At 37.1% G+C, this 26,207-nt stretch overlaps 1 non-coding gene and 1 pseudogene across 1 annotated transcript; one reads left to right on the forward strand and one right to left on the reverse strand.

Moving 5' to 3' along the window:
- Window positions 1-26,207, forward strand: part of LOC124971434 (dapper homolog 1-like) — a 159,402-nt pseudogene that overhangs the window by 12,628 nt on the left and 120,567 nt on the right.
- On the reverse strand, window positions 16,334-16,440 carry LOC124972790 (U6 spliceosomal RNA). The gene has a single exon (XR_007106564.1). It is a non-coding gene; the product is annotated as a U6 spliceosomal RNA (small nuclear RNA).

Here is a 26,207-nt window from a genome sequence, read left to right on the forward strand (position 1 = left end):
CGCAGGCAATGACAGCCACATCATCTCCCCTGGGGGAAAAGATGTAAGAAACCATTGGTTGTAAAGCACAACCCATTTTTAGAGCTGGTTTAAAAAATGTTTCTAATTGTAGCAGAACTGTCTTTTAAAAATGAATTTACATAATTCTTGGATATCATAAATGGAGATAATGTGGTTTTTTTCTTTACATAATTTTTATATCTTTTCCTATCATTTTTGCTATTATAAATGCTATATTTTATACAACTGCATTTTATAATTGATTATTGGGTTTAAGAATATTATTTTGTTTTATAGATTTTTGTATTCAGCACCCTACTAAATGAATTCCTTAAATTTCTTTAGATTTCCTATGTAGACAAATCATGTTATCTACAAATAACAGCACTATGTCTCTTCCTTGGCAATCTATGCTTCCTAATTACTTTTCCTTTCTTGTTTCATTATCTAGGACAACTAATACAATTTGGAATAGATGTGGTTGTAATGGGTGTATCTGTCTTGTTTAAAAAGTTAATACTTCTTGAATTTCACTATCAAACAGGAAGTTTGCTCTAGGGTTTTTTTGGAGTCCATTTTCTAGTTAAAGGCCATTTCCTTATATTTCTATTTTACTGTAAGTTTTAAATCTGAATTAGTGTTGAATTTTAATCATGTCTCTTTTATCTAGTAACATGACCATATGGTTCTTCTAATCTGTTAATGTGGTGAGTTCTGTTAATAGAATTTTCTGGTTTTAAACAACCTTTGTATTCCTGGAATAAACCCTACCTAGTCATATCATATTACTTCTTTATTCAAGATTGCATTTAGGTTGCTATCATTCTATTTAGGAATTTTGGAATCCACAATTAGATGTAAGCTTAGCCTATAATTTTTCTTGTACCTCATAAAATAAAGTAGATCTCTGTTTTTCCATTCTCTGGTACTGCTTGCATAAATGAAGCTTGGGAATTTTATAAAATTCACTTGCAAAATTATCTTAACCTAGGACTTCGGTGATATATTTTATTACCAATTAAATTTCTATTCATAGTTAGTAGTCTCACATTTTCTACTTCTTGAATGAACGTTGGAGATCACAAACACACATACACATATGTGTATTTTTTTTTTTACTTACCCATTTTATATGTTCTTTAATTTATTAGGACAAATTCATTAAGTGTCATTTTATCATTTCTAAATTTCTATAGTAGTTTATTAATAATTGCTTTTTATTCCTAATTTCCTTGCACTCATTTTGTTATCTGATCAGTCTTGCTAGGCTATTTGTTAATTTGCAAAGAAAATTTTCCATGAGTATTTTTAAAAGTGTCTCTTTTTTTTCCTAGGAATTTATTTAGTTATTTTCAGTAACTTTATTAATGTTCTCTCATTTAAAAAGTAATATCCACTCTATATTTTAAGATTTCAAAGGTAACTAATGTGTTGAATGTAGCAAGTGACCTATTTGCTTATTTATTATTAGTTTCAAAATATTATTTTACAGTACATTATTGTATTACAATTTGCTATTACATTGTATGGTAGTTCCTTTTTCAAATAAAGATATTTTACTTATAACAGGAAATTACGAACTTTAATGATAGTAATTTAAACCTGAACAAAATAAATGAATTTGTTAACTGTTATTTGAGCTACAGACATTAACCTCTGATCTGCCCTACACATTATATTCAGGATGAATCTTGCTATATGGGTACGCATTTAACTCTGCTGTTTTAACTTGCAATCATGTATATTGAGTCTTTTTCCTTCTTTCTTTTTTTTCTTGAATTAATAACAGCTCACATTTCACCCTTAAATATATTGGTTTCACATTTAATCAATTTTATTTTTTAATGTAACTACTTTTGTTTCATTTTCAAAATATTTGGATTTCTCTTTTCAGGTTTCAGAGTCTCAACACTCTGTGCAGACATCTGTCCTGGCTCCTCCAAAGCAAAGGCCTCAGGTCTTCTTGTTGATGACTCTCCAGCCTCCAGCACAATGCCTAGACCATGAAAAACAATGACATTATTGATAGCCATCATTTATCCAGCACTTGCTGTATTCTAGGCTTTGTGCCAAGTGTTTGGCATGCATTATCAAAATTTTTGTTTGTTTGTTTGTTTGTTTTTCTTTTGAAGTATGGTCTTACTATATTGCCCAGGCTGGTCTCAAACTCTTGGACTCAAGTGATTCTCCCACCTCAGCCTCCCAAACGCTGAAACTGTAGGCATATGTCGCTGGACCCAGCTTTCAGAATTTGTTGAAAAAAACAACAATTTCTTTTCAAAAAATCAGGTTCTAAGAAACCCAGAATAGCTAAAGCAATCCTTAGCAGGAAGGGCAAAGCAGCGGGTATCGCAATACCAGACCTTCAACTATACTACAAAGCAATAGTAACAAAAACGGCATGGTATTGGCACCAAAATAGACAGGTAGATCAATGGTTACAGAACAGAGGACACGGACACAAACCCAAATAAGTACAATTTTCTCATACTAGACAAAAGTGCCAAAAATATGCAATGGAGAAAAGAGAGCCTCTTCAATAAATGGTGCTGGGAAAACTGGAAATCCATATGCAACAGAATGAAACTAAACCCCCATCTCTCACCCTGAACAAAAATCAACTCAAAATGGATCAAGGACCTTGGAATCAGACCAGAGACCCTGCATATTATAGAAGAAAAAGTAGGTCCAAATCTTCAACTTGTCGGCTTAGGATCAGACTTCCTTAACAGGACTACCGTAGCACAAGAATAAAAACAAGAATCAATAACTGGGATAGATTCAAACTTAAAAGCTTTCTCTCAGCAAAGGAAACTATCAGCAATGCGAAGAGAGAACCTACAGAGTAGGAGAAAATCTTTGCTACTCATACTTCAGATAGAGCACTAATTTCCAGAACCTATAAAGAACTCAAAAAACTCTACACCAAGAATACAAATAATCCAATCAACAAATGGGCTAAGGAAATGAACACACACTTCACAGAAGAAGATGTACAAGCAGTCAATATATGAAAAAATGTTCAACATCTCTAGTAATAAGAGAAATGCAAATCAAAACTACCCTAAGATTCCATCTCACTCCAATTAGCATGGCGATTATCAAGAATACAAGCAACAATAGGTGTTGGCGAGGATGTGGGGAAAAAGGTACACTCATACATTGCTGGTGGGGCTGCAAATTAGTGCAGCCACTCTGGAAAGCAGTGTGGAGATTCCTTAGAAAACTTGGAATGGAATCACTATTTGACCCAGCTATTCCACTCCTTGGCCTATACCCAAAGGACTTAAAATCAGCAAACTACAGAGATACAGCCACATCAATGTTCATAGCTGCTCAATTCACAATAACCAGATTGTGGAACCAACCTAGATGCCCTTCAATTGACGAATGGATAAAGAAACTGTGGTATATATATACAATGGAATATTACTGCACCATAAAGAATGATAAAATTATGGCATTTGCAGGCAAATGGATGAAATTGGAGAATATCATGTTAAGTGAGATAAGCCAATCTCAAAAAACTAAAGGATGAATGATCTCGCTAATAAGTGGATGATGACACATAATGGGGGCTGGGAGGAGCGCAAGAATGGAGGAAGGAGGGACTGTATAAAGGGAAAAGAGGGGTGGGAGGGGTGGGGGGGGAAGGGGAAAATAACAGAATGAATCAAACAACATTACCCTATGTAAATTTATGATTACACAAATGGTATGCCTTTACACCATGTACAAACAGAGAAACAACATGTATCCCATTTGTTTACAATAAAAATAAATTTTAATAAAAAATCAGGCTCTTACTGGACATAGTGTTGCACACTTGCAATCCCAGCAACTCAGGAGGCTGAGGCAGGAGGATTGCAAGTCCAAAGTCAGCTTTAGAAACTTGGCGAGACCTTTCTCAAAAGAAAAAATACAAAGGACTGGGGATGCACCTCAGTTGTTAAGCACCCCTGCCTTCAATCCCCAGTGCCAAATAAATAAATAAATAAAATCAGGCTCTCTTAAAACTAAAACTAGATTGGTAGTTGCTAGGTCTGTGGGGAGGGAAAATGGGGGAGAAATGGGGAGATGTTTAATGAGTTTAGAGTTTCAGTTTTATTAGATGAAAATGTTCTAGAGATTTGTGGTAAAACAATGTGAATATAATTTATGCTACTGTACCGTGTGCTGAAAACTGACTAGGGATCTGGCAGTCTAGGGTAACGGTAGAGTGCTTGCCTAGCATGCTTGAGGCCCTGGATTCCATCTCTAGTAGCAACCAACCAACAAACAAGCAAATCTCAAACTAAAAATATAAAAACTACACAACAACAATAAACAATTAGTAGGGTAAATTTTTTCTGTAAGTCTGTAACTCAACAAAAATATTTGTTTTTAAATTAGGTCCTCTTAGAACTAAAAGGAACTAGCACCTCACAACTGTTAGCATGACCATTGTTAAGAAAACAAAAGATAACACGTGTTGGTGAGGAGGTGGAGAAATTAGAATCCTATTGTCAGTGGGAAATGTAAAATTGTGCAGCTACTAAGGAAAACAGTATGGGGGTTCCTCAAAAAATTAAAAATAGGACTACCCTATGATCCAGCAATCCCATTTCGAGGTATATAGTTAGCCTTCATTATCCACAGGTTTCATAGCTGGGGATTTAACAAAACTTGGACTGAATATATTTGAAAAAAATGTATATGTACTGAACTCGTACAGACCTTTTTTCTTATTATTCTATAAACAATTCAGCATAGCAACTATTTACAAATAATTTACATTTTAAAAAATTTTTGGATGCTGTGCATTGAACCCAGGGACTTGTGCATGCTAAGCACTCTACCACCAAGCTACATCTCTGGACCCCATATTGCATTTACATTGTATGACATAATAAAAGTAATTTAGAAATGATTTAAAGCACATGGGAGGATGTGTCTAGGTTCTATGCATGTAGTATGCTATGCTGTTTTTATAAGAGGGACTTGAGTGTTTGCAGATTTTGGTGTCTGTGGTGGTCCTGAAACCAATTCCCCAGGGGTATTGAGGGATGGAAAACTGAGTCTCAAAGATGTATTTGCATACCTATGTTCACTGAAGCATTACTTACAATAGTTAAAGAGGTAGAAGCAATCCAAATGTCCATTGACTAATGAATGGATAAAGAAAATGTAGCATATGTATAAATGGAATACTATTCATCCTTATAAAAGGAAGCAAATTCTGACACATGCTACAATATAGATGAACCTAAAGGACATGATGTAAAGTTAAATAAGACAGACACCAAAAGACATACACTGTATGATTCTTACACAAAACAGATTGTTGCCAGGATGGTGAGGGAAAATGGGGAGGTGCTTAAATGAATATAGAGTTTCAGTTTGCTAAGATGGAAGAAGATCTAGAGATCAGTTGTGCAACAATGTCAATACACTTAACAGTACTGAACTGTAAACTTAGAAATGGTTAAGATGGTAAGTTTTATGTTATGTGGTTTTTTTCAACCACAATGCAAAATGAAAAAAAAATTAAATCAGGCCCTCTCATTCTGCGAATTAAGACACTAAGACTCGGGTTACAAGGCTTATTCAAGGGCCAAGAACCAACTCTGAAGTGCTGATCTGAGACCTGAGGGTGTTCAAAGAAAGACCAAAGAAAGATTTTTTATTGATTTTAAATTTGATTTTATTTTCCTTAGAATTTAACAAAATGAAGCAAGTACTAAAAATTTCCTCCTCTTAAAGGGGGAAGTATACATTTTTATTCTTATTCTTTAGTCAACATGACATAAAGATTTATCTTCCTAAAATGATTCACCCCGGATAAAGGCAAAATATGAATGTTTCAAAAACCAACATTCATTTTCAAATACAGTGATAGGACAAAAATGAATGGATGAGATAATTTAAAATCTTTAAGTACCCTGAATTGTGATTTTAAAAAAAATCTAATAAACCAACTGATATAGAATGTGTAAGCAGTGGTATAAAAGTAGAAATGTTCTACTCTAATAGGACTTTAATCTCTCTCAGTTTATATTGGCCTCTCCCCACTAACTGCAAAGAATTCCTTCTTTCTACTCTTTCCCTCAATGAACTTTTCTAACTCATTTTCCTCCTTTCATCTTAAGAATTTCTGTAGCTTGTCTGTTTTCAATAGTTTCTACCCTGAGAGATAAAGAGACTAATTCATAACACATTACAGTAGGTTGATTAATGGCCACTGAAAGATATCAAGTGCTAATCCCTGGAATTTGTAAATGTTATTTAATTTGGAGAAATAATCTTTGTAGATGTGATTAAATTAAGGATGTTGAGATGAGGTAACAACCCTGGATTATCAGAGTAAGCTTTAAATGCCATCACAAGTGTCCTTATGAGCAGGATCTAACAGGAAACAATGCAGATACACAGGAGAAGGCAATATGAAGACAATGTGAAGACAAGGCAGATGTTGGAATGGTGCAGCCACCAGAAGCTGGAAGAGGCAGGGAACAGAGTCTCTGAATCATTCCCCACCAAGAGAGCATGGCCTTGCCAGATTTCAGACTTCCAGTCTCCAGAACTGTGAGAGAATAGATTTCTTCTGTTTAAGCCATCAGGTTTGTGGCAATCTAATACAGCAGCTTCAGGACGCTAATGAAGGTATATTCATGTGTGCCACCCATATTTTTTATGTTCACTGAAATAGAATAGACGTAAGTGATAGAAAAGAATATCTATAAGATAATTTTTAAAACATCTTCATGGCTAGAGGGGAAATTCAGTGGAAACTCGAGATTAAAACATTAAAACTCAACACATAAGGTCAAAAAAATGCATTTCCCCTGATCTTGCAAAAGTTCCTCTTTGTTTTAAACCACAGGAGTTGTCCTTAGAACAAAACTCTGTGAAGAAAACACACTATGGCTTGAATCCACTGGGATCAGACAACAAAAGAAATGGATTAGTAGCCAGAGGATTACTGCAGACTCCAGAGTTGTAATTATCAATAGAATTTCTGATGCCAAGTGCCAGCCTTGGCTGGATCCTGAGCTTATGGGCTGGGCTGCGTGCCTACTCTCAGGGCCTGTGGAACTAACCCAGAAGCCCATTAAGGTTGGTCTCCATGGTCTCTGGCCCCATTTTACTGTTCTGGAGTAAGGAGTCCAGCCTTTCCTGAAGTAGGCATAGATAATGACCCCAAAAGGTCAGAGACGACTAAGGTCTAGGGTTGCCAGGTTTAGCAAGTAAAAATATAGAGGACACTATTCAATTTGAACTTCAGATAAACAATGAAAAAGCAAGTTTAGTATGGTATATCCAATGCAATATATGGAACATATTTATGCTAAAAATAGTATTTGCTATTCACATGAAATTCAAGTTTAACAGTCTGTTTTAATAAAGAAAATCACAACCCTAATGAGGAACAACCCCTGTGTTTTCAGACTGTAAGCTCAGGTCCGTTTGTGGGGACAGATAAAGTAAGTGCAAACAATTGTGGGATGGGCCATAGGCTGTCTTGAGATGGGTACCATTCAAATATTAAAGACCCACTAAGAGTTTAATTCTGCCTGGAAATATGATGAAAGTTTGGGGAGGCTGTAGCCTTAGAAGAATGAGGAAGATCTGGACCAGAGGAGGTGGTACAGAGGTCCTTCAGGCAGTGGGGTCAACCTGAGCTGAGCAGAGAAGTGGGAACCAGTATTGAGAAATTAACAGATGGCCTCAAAGATGATAGATGGGGAGAGATGAAGTCCAAGAGCCAATAAGGATGTTAGTTTTGGGCCTAGGTAGACTAAGGTGAATAAAGACGTCTTCATCAGACTCCGCCCATTTCCCACAAGACCTAAGGCTTCTGATGTCATGGAAGAGGCAACATGTCCATGAAACAATGGAGTTTCCACTCTCTTAACAGATGTATTACATTTACTATACAAGGCATTAAGACTGTTTACCAACTCAAAGTTTGGGTGTAGGGTGGTTAAGGAGAAGGAATCTTTTTGTTACAGAAGAAATCTCTGAATTGAGTGTCCCACTCCATAGGAGTTGGAAGAGGAAAATAGGCAAGGAATGAACTGGAACAACAAATCATTTTCCAGTTGTGATAAGGATACTTGCGGACAAAAAGGTTGGGAAAAGAGGCTGGTACTAAGAGTGGGACAAGAAAGGAATTGGAGTGTTACTGTTGACTACTAACTCATTAAAGGACTTCTTTTTTTTTTAATTTTTAGATATTGATAGACCTTTATTTTTTTCATTTATGATGCTGAGAATCGAACCCAGTGCCTCACACATGCTATGCAAGTGCTCCACCACCAAGCCACAACCCCAGCCCCATTAAAGGACTTCTTAGGGGATCATCACTTCTCTCCAGTGCCAGAGGAAAGGAACTGGAGATCTTGTACCTTGGTTCCCACCTCATGTAGAATCTCTGCCTTACAAAGAAAGAACTATGGATGGGCTCTGTGTTTGGGAGTGTGGAGGTGGGTAGGGGTGGAGGAGGGCACTGCCTATATGCTTCCATCTTTAAAGAGGAAGAACAAAGCCCCCGTTTTGAAATAACAGTTAAGGATGAGCTTTTAGAAGATTAAAAATCCACTGTTCAAGGGTGCTCAGCAGACTGCTCAATCTGGTGCAATCAGAAAACTACTTATTAATGCCTCCATTCTTTAGATTACAAAAAGTATATTTCATTGAAGGTAAGTTATAAACTATAATTATTTACTCAGAATTGAGGATTGTGTAACAGTCTTTCTTCATCAAAAATGCAGAGGGTTTTAGAAAGGAGATTAACAAATTTTGAGAGCCAGGCTGTGTGTTTATGTTCATTTTTCTTTAATAAAAAATACCAAACCTTTCTGAATATCATCCCAAAGTTCCATGATTATAATTTATGGCAACATTTGTCAACTCCTGAATAGCATACATCATTGTCAGATTATGTTTTCTCACTTCTGCACCATTTTCTGAGTGCCCATCCAGTCGGATACATATAAATCTTCATTTCTCATAGGGATGTATCAAGGAACATTCAGCACTAATGTATCATTTGTCCATGTCTTAGGTTAAAATTTATTTAAAATGAGTGGGTGTCTTGTTTGTATTGTCATTAGGGAGGCCACATGTTAGCATATATGTGGAAATGTTTTTATTTTTTAAGAGTTCAAAAAAGGGTACCCCTCAAGAAGCATTAATTGCATATCCAAGTACAGTACAAAAGAAAAACAATAACTTAAGTTCTAGCCATGTCAAATATCTATTAACTTTATTCCATCCATTTCCAACTTTAAGTTTAATGTCTAAAAGGAAAACCAAACAAAGCAGAAACTAATTTTATTATACAGCTATACAATGTATAATCTGTGCCTGAAAAAACTAGAGGTACCTCCATGTTCTGAGTATAACATCTCTATAAGTCTGATCAAATTATAATTTAATCTAGTAGAGCAGTTGGATCTCCAAATAATTTCCTTTTGTGTTAGTCAGCTTTCCATTGCTATGACAAAATACCTGAAATAAACAACTTAAAAGAGGAAAGATTTATTTTGTCTCATGGTTTCAGAGGCTTCAGTTCATGGTTGCTTGGCACTAATACTTTTGAGACTGTGGTGAAGTGGTACATTATGGTAGAAGCATGTGGCAGAGAAACCTATTCACCTCATGGCAGCCAGGAAGCAAAGAGAAAGAGAGGAGGGACCAGGGTCCCTTCTCCTTCAAGGGCACTTCCAGTGACTCAACTTCCTCCATCTAGGCCCCACCATTTTTTGTTTTGTTTTTATTAGTGCATTATAGTTTTACATAAATATGGGGTAGGTCCCAACTCTTAAAAGGTTCTACCACTTCTCAATAGTGCCATCAGCTGGGTGCCAGCCTTTCACACATGGCTATCAGGGGACATTTAAGATCCAGACCATACACCTTTCCATGTAGTGAAAAAATAAGAATTATGTCCTAATATTGAGAAGTGCTCACTGTACTTTGATTTAATAACTGGTTTTATCTTTGATACTACTTACGAATTGTGCAAGTGTATAATTTTCCCAAAGTAAAAGTTTCTTTTAAGTACAAAGTAATAAGCTTTTTCTGATAATGCACAAGTAGTTATTTTTCAGAAAATAGAGGGCCATTGCTTTGAGGATTTTTCAAATGCAGGTTCTCTAACTTATTGTTTGTTTATTTTTCTGGTGCTGGGGATGGAACCTAGGTCCTTGCACATGCTGAGCAAGTGATCTACCACTGAGCCACATCCGCAGCAGATTCTCTAATTCTTTTTGTAGTTCTCTCCTTTTAAAACATTTATTCTTTACCCTTTATTAAGAATTGATGCATCTGCTGCTTTAAAAACATTCTAAGGTCTTCTTGGGAATACATATATTATGCTCTCAAATCCTGAAATAGCTGTTCTGGAGTATAGAACAAAATCATTGAAGTTCTGAAGATGAACTTTCTAATTTCCTCAATTTTTACATGTTTTCAGTTCTTATGGGTTTCTGAGTATTATATTCTAACCCATGATTTTCCTTCCTCAGTGTATGAGATTGTAATATTATAGAGTTACAATCACTGCTAAGAAATATCTTTCCTATTAGGTCTTATCTTGAGCCTTTGAAATGCTGAAGCTAAGGTTCTTCTGGCTGTGTTAAAAGCTGGAAGGTTGTGGAGTAAAGGTAGAGGTTGGTACAAGAAGGAGTCTTCCATTTTTGCAGTTTTCAGTCACTTGTGTGTTGAAAAGGTTAAAAACTTATAAAGCTCCAAGTAGGATGCCTGCTTGTTGACCTAATTTAGAGAAATTAATGTTTCCAAAGGAATTTGCTCAAGAATATGCAGAACAGGTGTACCTGTAGTACTAGCTACTCTGGAGGCTGAGACAGGAGGATCACTTGAGTCCATGAGTTCTGAGGCCAGCTTCAGTAACACAGCGAGAACCCCATCTCAAACAACAAAAAGTCCAGGCATGCCTATAATCCCAGTGGCTCAGGAGGGTAAGGCAGGAGGATCGAGAGTTCAAAGCCAGCCTCAGCAAATTAGCAAGGCCCTAAGCAACTTAGCGGGACCTTGTCTCAAAATAAAGTATAAAAAAAGGCTGGGAATGCGGCTCAGTGGTTGAGTGCCCCTGAGTTCAATCCTTGGTACGGAAAAAAAAAAAAAAAAAAGGAACATGCAGATCTATGTCATTGGGATAGCTACCGCTGAGGACAGATTTATTGTCCTTGTGTGGTTATACAATGGTTTATTCAATCAATTCCCTACTGACATGTGGACTGCTTCCAAATTTGTTTGTACAAATAATGTTGAATAAAAAACCTTATGCATAGATTATTTCAAATCCATTCACATGTAATTCACATTTGATTCACAGAAGGGGGGTTTCTGGATCAAATTGCAAGTGCATTTTTGGTAGATACTATGCCCTAGCCACTGTTTTAGCACAGAAAACTCCCGGCTAGGATTTCTGTGTCAGTGTTCTTACCCCAATAGTGATGCTGGAGTACTGTGACTTCTCAGAGGAATGACACTGGAGTTATCTCTGGAAGAACAGGCAGGCATGACCAACCAATGTGACACAGAGAACACATCCTACTTTCCTTTTCTGTTGCCCTTTTCCTCTGTCAGCATCACTCTCTTCAGCGGTTTTTGTGAGGCCCCAGAGCATGCTCCCCAGGGAACCCTGGTAATGCCCCCTCTATCTCTACCCTCTCTAGTGTGTCTTAGAAAGGTCTTCTCACTTCATCAAAAAGCATCTCTTACATTTCCCTTGAGATCATCTCTGAAGATTTATAAATAATCCACCACAAAGTTTTAATGACATCATATATTACTGAATGGGGATTTCAGTTAAACACTGCCTTACCCAAAGGACCACCCTAATGGTGGAAATTTCCATGCCCAAAGTAGGCCTACTGAAATGTCTATAGGGAGTCTATTGTCTCATGCTCCATGCCTTCCTCTAGCACTCTTCTCTAACCATAGGCCTATACAAGGGAAGCATTGAGTGTTTCTTTACTCTTATACCGAGAAAAATCCTCAATTGCCAAGTCTGGCACTAGAAATATGATCTGGTGCCTGATGAAAGAGTGGTCCCTTGTGCTCTCTTTTGAATAAACTCACCATAGCCGTATGATAAAACTATTATTCCGAGAGTTAATCTTATTAAGAGTTTGGAAGAATAGTGGAATGAATATGACTTAGCTTTCCCATGTACATATGTGAATATATCACAGTGAATCTCACCATTATGTACATCCACAAGACATTAATTTAAAAACATCCTATAAGCAAATAGCAGAAAGATCAGGAGGGTAGAAGGAAGGGAATGGGGGAGGGGTGGGGAGGGAAAGGGGAAGTATGCAAGACTGAATTAGAGCAAATTATATTCCATGCTTTTATAATGAGGTCAAAATGAATCCTAAATGTTATGCATAACTAAAAAGAATCAATGAAAAAGATCAATATGCCTATTTCACATATCTATAAAGCAGTAAACAATGCAAGTCCAATTGAGAAAACTATTAATGTTTGCAATGTAAACAAAATATAAATGTGATTATGATATATCTAATAAAATATACATATGGAATCATTTAAATACAAAAAAAAAGAGATTGAATTTGATGGCTGGTTAATCAGCAAATATTTCAGGGGCAAACTTCCATCTGAGAGACAGGAGCTAACAGATAAATCCATTCCCCTTTCTTTGTTGTCTTCACCCTCCACCCCCAACTTCCTTCTGCCCCCACCAGCCAGGGAAGTCCTGAGAGAGGGTTGACAGGGCTTCTTTGGAACGCACTCCCACAGACTGAGCAATCAATCTGCACTAAGAGGCAGCCAAGTTGCTAATGCACCATTGTATTGGTTCTCTGTCCTTCTCTGCTTCACATGCCAAGTAGGGTAACAACATATATGCCCACTGCCTCAGCCTCTGCTTTTTGAGGAAATCAATCTAAGACATAAAAGGTAAAAAGAGTGAGTGAAGCTATAGCAGCTACACTGGTTCTAATTAAGAAGCACTGACAGAAAGGAGCCAGACATTGGCAAGCATTGATTCAAAGTAGGATATAGCTCCGCTTAGACTGGGAAAAGAACATAGGTAAGAAAAGCTTCTTAGACTAGGAAGCATCAACAATCCTTGTGTTAAAAAATTGAGAGAAAAAAATTCATATGTAAAAAAAACACATAGTCAAAAGAAATATAACAAACAAAATATGCAAATTATAGTTACATACAAAAGTTCTTAACAATAAGAAGGAAAGAACAGAAAAATACCTAAGAGATATAATCAGAGGGTTAGTAGAAAAGAAAAGCAATGAATTTTAAATACATGAAAAAATGCTCAACTTCACTCATAATGAAGGAAATGCAAATCACAACTGCACTGAGATACTATTTCTTGTTTATCTGGCAAAAATTCAAGTTTCAAAATGCACTCTGTTGGTGAGACTGTGGGAACATAGGCACAGTTATTCATTGCTGGTGGGAGTGCAAAATGTTATAGCCCCTATAGAAGGGAATTTGGCATTATCTAGCAAAAAGGCAAATGCATTTACAGTTTGATTCAGCAATCCTACTTCTAAGAATCAAAAGTAAATTACATCTGAACAGATTTGAAATAATAAGCATAAGGTTATTTACTGAGCATTATTTATGCAAACAATCATTTGGAACAATTCACACATCCATCAATGAGAACAGACTGAATAGATCACTGTACAGTCACACAAGGGGTATTATATTATCATTTTTTAAAAAAGTATGAGAATCTCTATTAGTTTACATGGCTGCTTTACCAAATTAATACAAACTTTATGGCTTCTCATAGTTCTGGAAGCCAGAAGTCCAAAATCAACATATCAGTAGAGATAGCTCTTTTTTTCCTTTTCTTTTTTTCTTTCTTTCTTTCTCTTTCTTTTCTTTTCTTTTTTTTTTTTTTTTTTTTAACCAGTGATTGAACCTGGGATGCTCAACCACAGAGCCACATTCCCAGCTCTTTTATTTTTTATTCTGAGATAGGATGTCACTAAGTTGCTAAGGGCCTCACTAAGTTGCTGAGGCTGGCCTTGAACTTGTGATCCCCCTAATCTCAGCCTACAGAGCAACAGAGATTACAGAAGACTGCCATGATGCCCAGGGGGATGGCTCCTTCTTGAGGCTTTGAAGGGGAAATTGTTTTATACTTTCCTCCCTGCATCTGGAGACTGCCAATAATCCTTGACATTCTTTAGCTGGTAACTACAAACATTATGGCTTAATATTCTTTAGCTGGTAACTGTATTTTAATCTCTACCTCTATCTTCACATGGTCTTCCTCTCTGTGTCTCATAGCTCCTCTTTTCTTTTATAAAGACACTCGTGTTTAGATTTTGGGCTCGGCTCAATCCAGAATGATCTCATCTCAAGATTCTTATCTTTACATCTACAAAGACCTTTATTCCATATAAGGTCACATTCTGAGGTACTAGATGGATGTATCTTCTAGGGGAAAAATTAGAACCTCTACAGTCCCCATATACTGACATGGATTAATTTCCAGAATATATCACTAAATTCAAAAAGCAAAATGTATAACAGTGTTTAATATTTGTGTCTTTCTTTAATTTTTTTTGAGACAAGTTCTTGCTATGTTGCCCAAGCTAGACTTAAACTCAAGATCGTCCTGCCTCAGTCTCCTGAGTAGCTGGGATTACAGGAGTGTGCACAGTGTTTGTAGTGTATTTGTGTGAGCAAGGAGAAAAAATAAGAATACATACACACATATGCATAAATTTACACATATGTATTTTCAAAAAGTATCCCTAGAACTCTGGGTATGGGGACAAAGGGCAAAGACAGGAATACAAAAGAGACTTCTGAATATACTTTTGTAAATATAGTTTTGGAATGAAAAGACAGGCATGCAGAATGGATTAAAAAACAAGACAACTATATATTGTTTGCAAGACACTCAACTTAAAGGCAAGAAAAACCATGGGCTGAAAGTAAAAAGATGGAAATTAATATGCCACGCGAAAGGAACCTGAAAACAAGCAGGAGCAGCTACTGTCCTATCCAACGAAGCACACGTCAAGCCAAAATTAATCAGAAGAGACAAAGAAAGTCACTTCATACTGGTAAAGGGAACAATCCAATAGGAAGATATAACAATAATAAATATTTATGCCCCAAATGTTGGTGCACCTAATTACATAAAATACACACTACTCAAATTAAAGACTCAGACCCCAGTAAAATAACACTGGATAATTTTAACACACCTCTCTTACCAATAGATAGGTCATCCAAAATAAACTCAACAAAGACTCTCTTTTTTTTTAACTTTTTAAATTTGTTTTCTTCAGTTATACGTGACAGTAGAATGTATTTTGACATACCATACATACGTGGAGTATAACTTCCCACTTCTGTGATGGTACATGATGTGAAGTTACACTGCTCATGTATTCATATATGAACATGGGAAAGTTATGTCCAATTCATTCTACTGCCTTTCCTATTCTCACCCCCACTTCCCCACACTCCGCCCTCTCCAATCTGGTGAACCACCCCCACCCCTAGCCTATTGTGAGTCAGCAACCACATATCAGAAAGAACATCCAGCCTTTGTTTTTGGGGGATTGGCTTATTTCACTTAGCATGATAGTCTCCAGTTCCATCCATTTGCCTGCAAATGCCAGAATTTCATTCTTCTTTATGGCTGAGTAATATTCCATTGTGTATATATACCGTATTTGCTTTATCCATTCATCTGTTGAAGGACACCTAGGTTGGTCCCATAGTTTAGCTATTGTGAATTGAGCTGCTATAAATATTAATGTGGCCATGTCATTATAGTATGCTGATTTGAAGTTCTTTGGTTATCTCCTGAGGAGTGGAATAACTGGGTCAAATGGTGGTTCCATTTCAAGTTTCTTGAGGAATGTCCATACTGCTTTCCAGAGTTGATGCATCAACAATGTACAAGTGAATCTTTTCCCCCACATCCTCACTAACATTTATTATTACTTGTATTCTTGATAATTGCCATTCTGACTGGAGTGAGATGAAATCTCAATGTAATTTTAATTTGTATTTCTCTAATTGCTAGCGATGTTGAGCATTTTTTCAGACATTTTTTGACAGATCATATTTCTTCTGTGAAATCTCTGTTCAGTTCCTTTGCCCATTTATTAACTGGGTTATTTGTTTTTTTTTTTTTGTTTTTTTTTTTTTTTTTGGTGTTAAGTTTTTTGAGTTCTTTCTATATCCTGGAGATAAATGCTCTATCTGAGGTGCTGGTGGAAAAGACTTTCTCCCATTCTGTAGGCTCTCTCTTCACATTCTTGATTGTTTCCTTTGCCGTGAAGAAGCTTTTTAGTTTAAAAATAAGGAATGCTTCACGAATTTGTGTGTCATCCTTGCACAGAGGCCATGCTAATCTTCTCTATATCATTCCAATTTTAGTATATGTGCCGCCAAAACAAACACTCAGTAAAGACTCTTTGGACCTAAAAAATATTATAAATCAAATGAACCTAACAGACTTCTATAAAAGATATCATCCACCAACAGCTGAACGCACTTTCCTCTTAGTAGCTCATGGAACCTTCTCCAAAACAGACGATATTTTAGGCCACAAAGCAGCTTTTAGCAAATGTAAAAAGCAAACCAAAAACAAAAGATATTATTCCTTGAAATAATGGAATGAAATTAAAAATCAATCCCCCCCAAAATAGAAACCATATAAATATATGGAGATTGAAAAATAAAAGGGTAATAGAAGAAATCATGGAGAAATTCAGAAATTCTTAGACTAAAACAAGAATAGTGATACAACATACTAGAACTTCAGAGACACTCTAAAGGCAGTTCTAAAATGAAAGTTTGTAAGTATGAATTCCTACATAAGAAAATCAGAAAAATCTCAAATAAAAACCTAATTATGTATCTCAAGGTCTTTGAAAAACAAGAACAAACCATTTCCAAAACCAGTAGAAAGAAGTAAATAATTAAGATCAGAGCCAAAATCAGCAAAATAGAGAATAAAAATACACAAAGAATCAATGAAAGGAAGAGTTAGATCTTTGAAAAGATAAACAACATGAATAAGTCCTTAGACAAACTAACCAAAAGAAATAAGACCCAAATTAACAAAATTAGAGATGATAAAAGAGAAATCACCACAGATAATACAGAAATCCAGAGGATCATTAGGGACTATTTTGAAAACTTAGACTCCAATAAATTGGAAAACCTAGAAGAAACTGAAACATTTCTAGACATGTATGACCTATCAAATTGAATCAAGAGGACACAGAAAACCTAAACAGACCAATAACTAGCAATGATATAGAAGCAGTAACAAAAAGCCTTAAGGACCTGGGTTCGATCCCCAGCACCAAAAAAAAAAAAAAGAAAAGAAAAGAAAAGAAAAAGAAAAACCCAGGACTAGATGGATTCTCAGCTGAATTCAATCAGACTTTCAAAAAGAAATAATGTCAATCCTCCCCAAATTATTCCATGAATAAAAATGGAGGAAACACTTCCAAATTCATTCTATGAAGCCAGTATTACACTTATACCAAAACCAGATAAGGACACATCCACGAAAGGAAACTACAGACCAAAAACCCTGATGAACTTAGATGCAAAAATACTTAATGAAATATTTGCAAGTCAATTCAACAAACAACATATTAAGATTAGACATAGTGACCAGGTTGGCTTCATTCCAGGACTGGAAGGATGGTTTAACATATGCAAATTGATAAATGTAACTCACTACATAAATAAAGAACAAAAATCATAGTCATCTCAATAAATGTAGAGAAAGTTTTGACAAAATTCAGCACCATTCATGATAAAATACTGAAGAAACTAGGGATAGGAGGAACTTACTCAATATCATAAAGGCTATATACAACATACTCAAAGCCAACATCATAGTGAATAGGGAAAAACTGAAAGCATTTCCTTGAAAATCTGGAAAGGGATAAGACTGTCCACTCTCACCATTCATATTCAATATAGTACTAGAAATTCTGGCCAGAGCAATTAGGCAAGACAAAGAATTAAAAATCATAAAAACAGGAAATGGAAGAAAACAAATTATCACTATTTGCAGATGATATGATCCTATTCTTAGAAGAGTCAAAAAACTCCATGAGAAGACTTCTATGGCTAATAAACAAATTCAGCAAAGTAGCAGGCTAACAACATACAAAAATTAATAGCTTTTTTATATGCCAATAATAAATCTGTTGAGAAAGAAATCAGGAAAACAATCCCATTCACAATAGCTGCAAAAAATAAATTAAAATAAAATATCTAGGAATAAATGTAACCAAGGAGGTGAAAGAAATCTACAATGAAAACTAGAACACTGAAAAAGAAATTGAAGAAGATGGAAAGACCTCCCATATTCATGGATAGGTAGAATTAATACTGTTAAATTGACCTTACTTCCGAAAGTAATATACAGATTCAATGCAATCTCCATCAAAATATCAAATACATTCTTCACAGAACTAGAAAAAATAGTCCTAAATTTCATTTTAGAGAATAAAAGACCCAGAATAGTCAAAACAATTTTAAGCAAAAAAGCAACACTGAAAGCATCACAATACTTGACTTCCAATTATACTACAGAGCTATAGTAACAAAAACTGCATGGTACAGACATAAGAACAGACACATAGACCAATAGTATAGAATAGAAAACACAAAGACAAACCTACACAGATACAGTCATCTGATCTTAACAAACATGTCGAAAACATATGTTGGAGAAAAGACAGCCTTTTTAGCAAATGGTTCTGGGAAAACTAGTTACCCATATGTAGAAGAATGAGATCAGACCAGACCCATATTTCTCACCATGTGCAAAAGTGAACTCAAAATAAATCAAAGACCTAGGAATTAGATGAGAAACTATGCAACTCTTAGAAGAAAACAGAGTCAACACTCCAACATATAGGCACAGGCACAACTTTCTCAACAGGACCCCTAAAGTTCAGGAAATAATTCCAGGTGTTAATAAATGAGATGGTATCAAATTTAAAAAGCTTCCGCACAGCAAAGTAAACAAATAGGAATGTGAAGAGAGAACCTACAACATGGGAGAACATCTTTGCTAGTTACTCTTCTGACAGAGAATTAATATCTAGAATTTATATAGAACTCAAAACACTTAACACCAAAAAATTAATATTAACCCGATCAATAAATTGGCAAAAGAACTAAACAGACACCTCTCAATGAAGAAATACAAATGACCAACAAGTATATGAAAAAATGTTCAATATCATTAGCAATTTGGGAAATGCAAATCAAAACTACACTGAGGAGGTTTCAAGATGGCGGACTAGAGGGCGGCTGCATTTCATGTTGCTCCAGGACTCAGGATTCAAAAGAGGAGATAGTGAGTGACTTGGGACCAACTCAAAGCCGCAGGGTGAGTTTCTCCCATTGGGGAGGCCTCCCGGATGGGGCAGTAGCCCCGGAACGCAGGGAACTTTGTGAAGTAGAGTTGCCCGGCGAGATGCCCCTCCCCCCGCTGGAGCGGTAAACACGGACCACTGGGAACTTTGCAGAGGAAGCCGCTCAGCACAGCGCTTGGTTTCAGAGTAACCCGCCAGGCTTCGGCGGCTGCCCAGAGGAGGGGCCGCATAGGCAGGTGATTAGGTGCAGAGCAGGGTCCCAGGACCTAAGCGGTTTTTCGGCGAAAGAGCTTCAGAGACAAGCTGAGGGGTGGAGCGAAGGTTCCAGGACTGCGGGCAGCTTCTCTGAGGAGAGGCAGCCTAAGGAGACTTGTCTGTGAAGGGTGAGGCTCCCAGGCCCAGGAGTAGGGCCGGGCCCCTGGGAACGTTGCCTGGGAAGGCTGCCCTGCCCAGGCGGCAAGATACCCTTCTCCCCGCTGGAGCAGTGAACACGGACAGCTGGGAACTTTGCAGAGGAGGCCGCGCAGCACAACACTTGGTTTCGGAGCAACCCACTGGGGCTCCGGCGGCTGCCAGAGGAAGAGCTGGGCGGCAAGCTGTTTGGCCTCAGAGCAACCACCTGAACAACGGGGGGGGGGGGTCCTGAGGAGATGGAGGTACGCAGTGAGTTGCTTGGTCTCCAAGCGACCACACAGAACACCAGGTGACTGCCTGGAGGAAGAGGCGAGCGGCGGGTCACTGGGGCTCAGAGCATCTGTACGAGGCTCCAGGTGGCTGCTCAGAGGAGGGGTCGCATAGCCAGGCGATTAGGTGCAAAGCACGATCCGGTCCGGGGACCTAGGCGCCTTTTCTTGAAAGAGCTACTCAGAGACAAGCTGAGGGGCGGAGCGAAGGTTCCAGGACTGCGGGCAGCTTCTCTGAGGAGGGGCCACCTAAGGAGACTCGTCTGCGAAGGCATGGCTCCCAGGCCCAGGAGGTAGGTCTGGGCACCTGGGAACGTTGCCTGGGAAGGCTGCCCTGCCCAGGTGGTAGTTGTGGACTGAGGGGAACCTCTAGGAGGGGAACTGACCAGCAAGACCTCCCCACCGAGTGAGTCTTCCCCGCCGGGTGAGGTTTTCCCACAAGGACGGTAAAACCAGAGACACAGGCACAAACAGGCATTGCCTCAGCCCGCAGCCTAGTTCCCCTTTGGATGACCATTGCTCAACAAGTGGAGGCACCTCTGCCCACTAGCATGGAATATACCTCACCTGAAGACCACCACCCCTAGAGAGGCAGCTTCCTTGTGGAGAACCGCATTATCAACTTCCTCCAAGACTTCAGGCTACTGAAGGATAAGAGGGGATACACTAGCAATCTTCAGGGACATTATAAGTCAATAGAGGAAATCTGCAATATCTCAGCAGTCCACTGATACCTGAACAATATGAGAAAACAAGGGAAGAAAATGCCTCAAACAAATCTGGATGTTACATCAATAAAATCCAATGACAGCATGGCAGAAGAAATGACAGAAAGGGAGTTCAGAATGTACATAATTAACATGATAAGGGAAGCAAACGATGAAATGAAAGAGCAAATGCAGGCATTGAATGATCGCACCAATCGACAGTTAAAAGAGCAAATACAGGAAGCAAAAGACCATTTCAATAAAGAGTTAGAGATATTGAAAAAAACCAAACAGAAATCCTTGAAATGAAGGAAACAATAAACCAAGGTAAAAACTCCATAGAAAGCACAACCAATAGGATAGAACACCTGGAAGACAGAACCTAGGATATTGAAGACAAAATATTTAACCTTGAAAACAAAGTTGAACAAACAGAGAAGATGGTAAGAAATCATGAACAGAATCTCCAAGAACTATGGGATATCATGAAAAGGCCAAATTTGAGAATTATTGGGATTGAGGAAGGCTTAGAGAAACAAACCAAAGGAATGAACAATCTATTCAATGAAATAATTTCAGAAAATTTCCCAAATCTGAAGAATGAAATGGAAAATCAAGTTCAAGAGGCTTATAGGACTCCAAATACACAAAATTACAACAGACTCACACCAAGGCACATTATAATGAAAATACCTAACATACAAAATAAAGACAGAATTTTAAAGGCTGTGAGAGAAAAGAACCAAATTACATTCAGGGAGAAACCAATACGGACATCAGCAGATTTTTCAATCCAGACCTTAAAAGCTAGAAGGGCCTGCAAAAACATTTTTCAAGCCCTAAAAGAAAATGGATGCCAACCAAGAATCTTATACCCAGCAAAACTTACCTTCAGATTTGACGATGAAATAAAATCCTTCCATGATAAACAAAAGCTAAAAGAATATACAAAAAGAAAGCCAACATTACAGAACATTCTCAGCAAAATATTCCATGAGGAAGCGATGAAAAACAAAGAAGCAAATCAGCAAAGGGAGGAGCTATCCTAAAGGCTCTCAAATAAAGAGGAACCAAGTCATATCAAAAATAAACAAATAAATTTAAAAAATGAACCAAATGACCGGAAATACAAATCATATCTCAATAATAACCCTGAATATTAATGGCCTGAATTCATCAATCAAAAGATATAGACTGGCAGATTGGATTAAAAAGAAAGATCCAACAATATTCTGCCTAAAAGAGACTCATCTCATAGAAAGAGATACCCATAGACTAAAGGTGAAAGGATGGGAAAAAAAATACCATGCACATGGACTCAGTAAAAAAGCTGGGATATCCATCCTCATTTCAGATAATGTGGACTTCAAGCCAAAGTTAGTCAGAAGGGATAAAGAAGGACATTTCATAATGCTTAAGGGAAGCATAAATCAGCAAGATATAACAATCATAAACATCTATGCCCCAAACAGTGGCTCATCCATGTATGTCAAACAAATCCTTCACAATCTCAGAAACCAAATAGACCATAATACAATAATACCAGGTGATTTTAACACACCTCTCTCACCACTGGACAGATCTTCCAAACAAAAATTGAACAAAGAAACCATAGAACTCAATAACACAATCAATAATTTAGACTTAACAGACATTTATAGAATATACCATCCAACAAAGAGTGAATACACTTTCCTCTCAGCAGCACATGGATCCTTCTCTAAAATAGACCATATATTATGCCACAAAGCTAATGTTAGCAAATACAAGAAGATAGAGACACTACCTTGTATTCTATCAGATCATAATGGATTGAAACTAGAAATAAATGAAAGAGTAAAAAACAGAAACTACTCCAACACCTGGAGATTAAACAATATGCTATTATATGATGAATGGATAACAGAAGATATTAGGAAGGAAATTAAAAAATTCTTAAAGGTAAATGAGAACAAAGAAACATCATATCAAAATCTCTGGGACACTATGAAAGCAGTACTTAGAGGAAAATTTATTTCATGGAGCACATTCAATAAAAGAAGTAAAACTCAACAAATAAACGACCTAACACTATAGCTCAAAGCCCTAGAAAAAGAAGAACAGACCAACACCAAAAGTAGTAGAAGACAGGAAATAGTTAAACTCAGAGCTGAAATCAATGAAATTGAAACAAAAGAAACAATACAAAAAATTGACAAAATAAATAGTTGGTTCTTCGAAAAAATAAACAAAATTGATAAACCTTTAGCCACACTAACAAAGAGAAGATGAGAGAAAACCCAAATCACCAAAATTCGGAATGAACAAGGAAATATCACAACAGACACGACTGAAATACAAAACATAATTAGAAGCTATTTTGAAAATCTATACTCCAACAAAATAGAAAATTTTGAAGATATCAACAAGTTTCTAGAGACATATGAATTGTCTAAACTAAACGAGGAGGACATACACAATTTAAATAGACCAATTTCAAGTAATGAAATACAAGAAGTCATCAAAGGCCTACCAACAAAGAAAAGTCCAGGACCTTATGGGTTCTCAGCCAAGTTCTACAAAATCTTTAAAGAAGAGCTCATTCCAATACTTTTCAAAGTATTCCATGAAATAGAAGAGGAGGGAACTCTCCCAAACTCATTCTATGAAGCCAATATCACCCTGATACCTAAACTAGACAGAGACACATCGAGGAAAGAAAATTTTAGACCAATATCCTTAATGAACATTGACGCAAAAATTCTTAACAAAATTTTAGCAAATCGCATACAAAACATATTAAAAAGATAGTGCACCATGATCAAGTGGGTTTCATCCCAGGGATGCAAGGTTGGTTCAACATCAGGAAATCAATAAATGTAATTCACCACATCAACAGACTTAAAGTCAAGAATCACATGATTATTTCAATAGATGCAGAAAAAGCATTTGATAAAATGCAGCACCCCTTCATGCTCAAAACACTAGAAAAAATAGGGATAGTGAGAACATTCCTTAACATTGTAAAGGCCATCTACGCTAAGCCCATGGCTAATATCATTCTAAATGGTGAAAAACTGAAAGCATTCCCCCTAAAATCTGGAACAAGGCAGGGATGCCCTCTCTCACCACTCCTATTCAATATCGTTCTTGAAACTCTAGTCAGAACAATTAGACAGACCAAAGAAATTAAAGGGATACGAATAGGAAAAGAAGAACTCAAACTATCCCTATTTGCTGATGATATGATTATATACTTAGAGGAACCAGGAAATTCCACCAGAAAACTTTTAGAACTCATAAGTGAATTTAGTAAAGTAGTGGGATATAAGATCAATGCTCATAAATCTAAGGCATTTTTATACATAATTGATGAATCTTCAGAAAGAGAAGTTAGGAAAACTACCCCATTCACAATAGCCTCAAAAAAAATAAAATACTTGGGAATCAATCTCACAAAAGAGGTGAAAGACCTCTAGAATGAGAACTACAGAACACTAAAGAAAGAAATTAAAGAAAACCTTAGAAGATGGAAAGATCTTCCATGTTCCTGGATAGGAAGAATTAATATTGTCAAAATGGCCATACTACCAAAAGTGCTATACAGATTCAATGCAATTCCAATTAAAATCCCAATGACGTACCTTACAGAAATAGAACAAGCAATCATGAAATTCATCTGGAAGAATAAGAAACCCAGAATAGTTAAAGCAATCCTTCGCAGGAAAAATGAAGCTGGGGGTATTGCAATACCAGAACTTCAACTGTACTACAAAGCAATAGTAACAAAAACGGCATGGTATTGGTACCAAAATAGAAAGGTGGATCAATGGTACAGAATAGAGGACACGGTCACAAACCCAAATAAATACAATTTTCTCATACTAGACAAAGGTGCCAAAAATATGCAATGGAGAAAAGATAGCCTCTTCAACAAATGGTGCTGGGAAAATTGGAAATCCATATGCAACAGAATGAAACTAAACCCATATCTCTCACCGTGCACGAAACTAAACTCAAAATATATTAAGGACCTCGGAATCAGACCAGAGACCCCGCATCTTATAGAAGAAAAAGTAGGTCCAGGTCTTCAACATGTCAGCTTAGGACCAGACTTCCTCAACAGAACTCCCATAGCACAAGAAATAAAAGCAAGAATCAACAACTGGGGTAGATTCAAACTAAAAAGCTTTCTCTCAGCAAAGGAAACTATCAGCAATGTGAAGAAAGAGCCTACAGAGTAGGAGAAAATCTTTGCCAATCATACTTCAGATAGAGCACTAATCTCCAGAATCTATAAAGAACTCAAAAAACTCAACACCAAGAATACAAATAACCCAATCGACAAATGGTCTAAGGAAATTAACAGACACTTCACAGAAGAAGACCTACAAGCAATCAACAAACATATGGAAAAATGTTCAACATCTCTAGTAATAAGAGAAATGCAAATCAAAACCACCCTAAGATTCCATCTCACCCCAATTAGAATGGCGATTATCAAGAATACAAGCAACAACAGGTGTTGGCGAGGATGTGGGGAAAAAGGTACACTCATACATTGCTGGTGGGGTTGCAAATTAGTGCAGCCACTCTGGAAAGCAGTATGGAGATTCCTTAGAAAACTTGGAATGGACCCACCATTTGACCCAGCTATCCCACTCCTTGGCCTATACCCAAAGGACTTACAATCAGCATACTACAGAGATACAGCCACATCAATGTTCATTGCTGCTCAATTCACCATAGCCAGATTGTGGAACCAACCTAGATGCCCTTCAGTTGATGAATGGATAAAGAAACTGTGGCATATATATACAATGGAATATTACTGAGCCATAAAGAATGATAAAATTATGGCATTTGCAGGCAAATGGATGAAATTGGAGAATATCATGTTAAGTGAGATAAGCCAATCTCAAAAAACCAAAGGAAGAATGATCTTGCTGATAAGTGGATGATGACACATAATGGGGCATGGGAGGGGTTAGTTTTAGGGTTAGAGTTAGGGTTAGGGAGGGGGGTAAGAATGGGGGAAGGAAGGACTGTATAGAGGGAAAAGAGGGATGGGAGGGGTGGGGGGAATGGAAAAAATAACAGAATGAATCAACCAACATTACCCTATGTAAATTTATGATTACACAAATGGTATGCCTTTACTCCATGTACAAACAGAGAAACAACATGTATCCCATTTGTTTACAATAAAAAAAAAGAAAACTACACTGAGATTTATCTCACTGTAGTTATAATGGCAGCCATCAAGAATAGAAACAATAGCTGGGTGTGCGGGCTCATTCTGTAATCCCAGTGGCTCAGAGGCTGAGGCAGTAGGATCATGAGTTCAAGGTCAGCTTCAGCAATTCAGTGAGGCCCTGTATCAAAATAAAATATAAAAGGCTAGGGATGTGACTCAGTGGTTAAGCATCCATCCCCTGGGTTCAATC

Source organism: Sciurus carolinensis, chromosome X (genome assembly GCF_902686445.1).
Source record: "Sciurus carolinensis chromosome X, mSciCar1.2, whole genome shotgun sequence".
In the NCBI taxonomy this organism is placed as follows: Eukaryota; Metazoa; Chordata; class Mammalia; order Rodentia; family Sciuridae; genus Sciurus; species Sciurus carolinensis.